This window comes from Austrofundulus limnaeus, unplaced genomic scaffold (assembly GCF_001266775.1).
Source record: "Austrofundulus limnaeus strain Quisiro unplaced genomic scaffold, Austrofundulus_limnaeus-1.0 Scaffold1, whole genome shotgun sequence".
NCBI classification, from domain to species: Eukaryota; Metazoa; Chordata; class Actinopteri; order Cyprinodontiformes; family Rivulidae; genus Austrofundulus; species Austrofundulus limnaeus.
In genome coordinates, this window is record NW_013952403.1 from 8,106,518 (window position 1) to 8,112,445 (window position 5,928).

The 5,928-nt window shown below is 36.8% G+C and overlaps 1 long non-coding RNA gene across 1 annotated transcript in view; it reads left to right on the forward strand.

Moving 5' to 3' along the window:
- LOC106517416 (uncharacterized) overlaps nt 1–2,264 on the forward strand; it is a 4,115-nt gene extending 1,851 nt beyond the window's left edge. Inside the window, exons 2-3 of the long non-coding RNA XR_001310207.1 lie at nt 1,391–1,605; nt 1,916–2,264. This is a non-coding gene — a long non-coding RNA (uncharacterized LOC106517416). The remainder of the gene's footprint in view (nt 1–1,390; nt 1,606–1,915) is intronic.
- The last annotated feature ends 3,664 nt before the right edge of the window (nt 2,265–5,928 follow it).

Below are 5,928 nucleotides of genomic sequence, written 5' to 3' on the forward strand. Positions count from 1 at the left end.
GGCCACAAAAACTCATATTTTATCAATTTATGATATGTCCCATGAGCCTTTGCTCTGGCAGACTTTATCCAAGCGCACACAAAAGAAGGACATTGCATAGCATAATCGCTAAAAATAAAGGACTTTACTTTAAAAGTATTCGTATTTCATGTATTATATTACTGCATTTGGCCCACAGCCCTGGATAGATTTTCATTTTGGCCCTCTCAGGGAAAATGTTTGGGCGCCGCTGGTTTAGATTCACCATTGCCATAATAGTGGAACGTAAAAGTCCAGTTGAAATGTGGAATAAAACTGAACTTGGAAAAAAAAAACATGAATATATCATTTTAATTTCTCTACTGAATAATAAGTGCATGTACAACTACAATTCAGACTTTGAAACCTTAATCAGTTTAATCTCAAACTAATAATAATAACAATAATAAGGAACATGGATCTGTGGGTCAGTAAACAGCACAAAAAGCAAATAGTTAAGGTCACTTTTTCACCAAATAATTTAGCCTAAATTTTAAAAACAGCTTTATCTTCAAAAGTATYAATCATTTGTTAATTAGCGGAAGTTCATTCAAATAACTTTTATTGACTTTGTAGATACATTTTATTTTCGACTTAATATCTGTACCAGAAATGACTCAAATCCTGAAGTGTTGACTCTAAAATAAGCACATAAATGCTGTTACACTTTCATCCCTGATCTGTAACAAATCTGAAGTGGAAACCACACAAAGCTTGATACGCTAAATATTTTCTGACAGGCTGTTCAGTCTTGTTCTTTCTTCAGCAGAGAACTGAACCTTTCAGTTCTTCTTTTATGTCTGTAAAGGAAAAGGCATGTGTGAGCAAGCAACTTAAATTATATTTTAGCTGCTCACAGTTTCAAAATGACTGCACTAGGGTAATATTTTGAAAAGGTTAAAGTTATTATACAAATTATATRGGTTCCACTTCTGCTTCTCCTCTTTCCCCTTCATGATGTTAATGAGGTTCTAATGGTTGTTCTGTTATTAAAACAATAAGAGTCAAGAGAAAAGAACAAGTTTTACAAACATAATTGTGCCAGCTATTAACAGGCGATGTATGTAGTTCATCTGGTGAAGTTTTAGAAAAACTAAGCTGTGACAAACAACAAAGTTCACACTTTTATCATGTTTCTTTACTAACTGATTATGTTTGAATTCAAGTGAATGCAAGCAAACAGATTTTAGCTATCTCAACTTGAAGCCACACCAGTCATCGTATAAATATAGTGACATTCATCGCATTTATTAAGCTGTTATTTATTCTGAATCAGAGGAAAATGTGATTTTTTTTACATTGGTGAACAGAAGCTGCAGTTATGAAATGTGTAATGTAATTAAATCTGTTTTATTTCTACATTTTACTCCAGATCACCTTCCCTTTTGGACGTTTGTGTGCACGCTATCATCTGCCGCCGCTTCAGACGGCTTTGAGAATTTGACCTGTCCGTAGTCCACCCCCTCCTCCTCCACCTTCTGCTCCACTCGCCTCCTCCTCTGCTGCACGACCCTGACATGGCTGTAGGTCATCAGCTCGCGGTCATCGTCCTCCGCTGCAGAGAAGAGGAACAGGCGACACAAACAGGTGCAAGAACTTATATTTTTATGTGAGGAAAGAAAGAAGCAAGCAGTGAGGCAGAATGACATTTCTTGTTTTGCTTTTGTTGTTGTTTTATCTAGGTCGTATGTTATTTTGTAAATTGTTAAGTTTGACTGATCTTGTGTATATTATAAGCCAGTGTCAAAACGGTTTTACGTGTTGTACGGATATTGAAGTGTTTTATCAGTGGGACCACAGGAAGATCAGTAACCACTTCGGTGGAAACTAAAAGAGATTCTAATGAATAAGCAAATAAACATTACCTGTGTTGGTTTGTTGTTTCCTCCTGCCACAGATGACAACTACGAAAAATACAAGTGCTGAGACGACACCGACTATAAGTAGCCACTGTTCTGTTTCAAAATTAAAGAAAGGGGAAAAATGAATTTTAACTTAGCAAACTCTGTGTATGATTTTATGATGAGAAAAAAAACTGATAAATTCACTGCTTCATATTAAGTTTTCACCTACTGATGTATTTGTGTTTTAGCACTGGGGTTTGTGTAACTCAGTCTCCTTACCCACAGTACTGTGTGGAGCTGTTGTAGGTGTTATTGTAGGTTCAACACACAGAGTGTTGTTGGCTTTAAACACCCACTCAGATATGCGTGTCCCATTGGAAGAGCAGTCAATGAAAATAAAACCTAAGGAAAAACAGTCATCATTACCATCATCCTCACAAAGATCAGAGATACTTTTCCTCCTGTTTTCACTCACCACAGTCAGARGCCACAGGVTGATCCAGCTGTAARTCWTTGGACAAATYACTGACATGATTCCTGACTGAGCAGATCAGACGTCCTGAGACYGTTTGTCTCAGAARGATGATGTTTGTCTCTTTGTTTCCAGAGAGCAGCTCAGAGTCTGTCAGTGTGTGTCCATCCAGAGTCCAGRTGTACTGAGGACTGTCCCCTCCCTCAGAGGAGCAGGACACCTCCATCTGTCCCTGAGACAAACACTGAGAGACCAGCTGGACAGAAATACACAYATTTTCAGTATAAATTGTAATTTTTTAACTTATTTTGAGAAACGTAGGAACAACTGTGCTTGCTGACTGTGACATGTATCATTTATAAGGTTTAAAAAAAGTGATTTACGTTGAACAGACAGCTGCAGAATTCTCTTTCCTGTAAATTTTCCCTCATGTCAGTCCTGCTCAGATTACGGAGCCTAAATGTTCCATTAGTGGGAATAAAAAAAAGCTGTTCTTTATGATATTTGGCACAATCCTTTTTCTTCTCCAAACAAGTGTCACTGTGTCACCATGTTTACATGTGAATCTGTATATCTCTGAGGCGTTTTCCATCAGTCTGATGTCCACAGTTCCTCCCAAAGCTCCATAACACTGAGCTCCATCCTGTCTGCCATCACAGGAAGTTACTGCACCTGAATGAATAGTAATAAGGTTAAACTGTGGATTTGCAAACAAGCATCTAAGCAGCTAAAATGAAGTGCTTAAAGCAAAAGATGTTCAACAAATAGGATTTTTTTCTCTCCAGGATGTGTTCAGCTGTTTCAATTTCATAGGTCTGCTGTACAAGACCGTGATGTTCACAGTTCTTATTGAATCTGAAATCTCTCCTTTTATTTTTGTACAAACAGCTCATAAAATCATGTCGAAGTACTCTGATYGATCTTCATCTTTTGTAGAGTTTTATAGAGTCTACTTTGATGCAGAATACAAAATAATATTTAGGTTTTAATTTATTGTCCGAAATTATGAAGTAATTGTCCAAATGATGAGACTGATAATATGTGAAATTTTGTTTTGCTTTCATATTTGCATTGGCTTGAAGATGTTTTATTTTTTTATAATAATTACGTAGATATTCTAACAAATAGTAAAATTAAGTTAAACACTGATCACAAACTGCAATCATAGCTAATACTGAYCTGAACATGCTTTACTGATATGATAAAAAATAACCTAAATCTGTCTTTAGAGTTTATTAAATTTACCGAGTGCTTATTTCCAAAAAAACACAACATTGTGAATAAACATGTCATTAATTCCTTAAATCAGCAGTTAACAAAATGTCACYTTAAAACAGGTGAAGATCATGAGAACAGATTATGACCATAAAATAATAATCTCACCATAAGAAATATGAATCAGCATCAGACCAGTCAGATACACCCATTCTCTGCTCAGCTGCTGTCAGATGTTTTTTCTGCTTGTCTTTCACAATCAGCTTTATTTAACCAGGTAGAACCCYTTGAGATCTCTTTTACWAGGGTGACCTGGTCAAGTGGTCATCAGCACACGTCACATAGTAACTGACAAAGCATTTGCTTTGATCAAAACAAAATAAGGAAAGAGAAAAAAAAGAAAAGAAAGCTACAATCACGATAAATAGATGCTGACAGTTCAGAAACATCTGGATAAGACAGAATTCTATAGGTTTTTATAATATTTGGTAGACCTGAAAAGAAATMTAGGTGAGAAAAAATAAGTCAATGAATAAAAACAGACAGACATCTTCAAAACATGTTCTGAATATCCTGCAGTCTGACCTGTTACTAATGAGCCTCGGAGGAGAACGGAAAAACCTGACCTGCTGGTGTTTATTGGTTTACTACCGGAGGAAATTAACTTGTTTCAGTTTTATTTCCTCTTTAAGCCAACAGAGAGCCATGATGTAAATCCACTCATTTAGAAATACAAATCTCACTCAAAAAAATGCATTGTTTGTTGTCCATGTCATAAGGCCTGAATGTATTTAAGTGACAGAATGAAAAATAAAAAAAAACTTTATTGATCTGAAACAAACCTTCAGCTATCTGTTTGAGGTGTGTGTGTGTGTGTGTGTGTGTGTGTGTGTGTGTGTGTGTGTGTGTGTGTGTGTGTGTGTGTGTGTGTGTGTGTGTGTGTGTGTGTGTGTGTGTGTGTGTGTGTGTGTGTCCTTTGCAAAGGTGGGTTGTTTCGGTCCCTGATTAGTGGAAAACGTTCATGCTCAGTAGCTAAATGTGAACGCCATGTTTTGTTTTGTTTTTTAGTCTTAGTTTTACTGAGAATCCCACATAAGAAAACAGTGATGCATATTTTATTAAAAGATGGTTACAGCTGAATGCATACAGACAAATACTGTATATTATCAATGCGTATTGCCTTTGATAGAGTTAATTGGGCACAATTAACAAATCATAAGGCCATCTGGCAAAATCCAGACAAATTATTGCTTTGACAACTATTACGTCTAAAAATATTTAATATCAAGTAAAGGTTTGTAACTTTAACAATGTTTTTAGTCATATTTGAGTCAAATTTTAAATGTAGACCTACTGCTCGGCTACATTTCTAAAATATAAGAGGGTTTACAATTGACCACTTGGGCTAGTGTAAAATTATAGGAGTTTCGGTTTCCGAGGTACTTTGAACGCAGCGCAACACTCCAGGTGAAACTAATCGATCAGTCCTACAAYTCGAACCCTGATCGACGCTATGAGGCAACAATGGCGAATGACAAGGTGAGCGAGTCTGCTTTAACCGGTTACATCAACTTTATGAGCACCACTCTTTGTTGTAAGATGAAAGAAATAGTTAAAAACATGACCTCTTTTAAGAAAACAACAACAACTCTTCGGTCTCAGGGAGATGAGAACGTGTCGGCTACGAGAACGTAGTTCGGAGGGGAAAAAAACTAATGTACTAATCATGCGCGCGATAAACTCATTACTAAGTCATGCTTCGTTAAACTTTAGGTTGTATTTCTCCTYGTTAGTTATATTTTATGTAAAGGTGATTGCTCGGTGCTTGGAGATCCATAAGCTGCGAGTTCGAGTCCAGAAAGGAGAAGCCGAAAACAGGTTTTAACATGTCTGACATTCCCCTCCTGTAACCTCCTGTTTTTAGGATCCACTGAGACAGCTGAAGGACCTGACTCTGCTGAAGGACCAGCTGGAGGACATTCAGAGGCGAGTGGAGCACGAGGTGTCCGCAGGAATCCCTCAGGTGAACCAAATCACATCATATTGACACTGAGTTGTCTTAGGACTGTAGTTTTTCCTTTAACATATGCAGTGTCTATATAAAATACACATTTTAGTTCAAATGTATGCCTTTGTGAGTAAATGTCATTGACAAAGTTATACAACATCAGCAMGAATGTCATTACAGTTCGAGCCATTTCTTTCATTTATTTAAACCATTTCTTCAGAAAAGCATGTAAAGCTTTTCTGAATTTGGTTTCAGTTCTCACTAATTTCCACAGGGTCAAAAAGTATACAAGCACCTCTAATGGTGCGTTCACACCAAACGTGATTTCAGCATCAGGAGCGTCAGGTTTACATACAAAGTCTATGATGGAC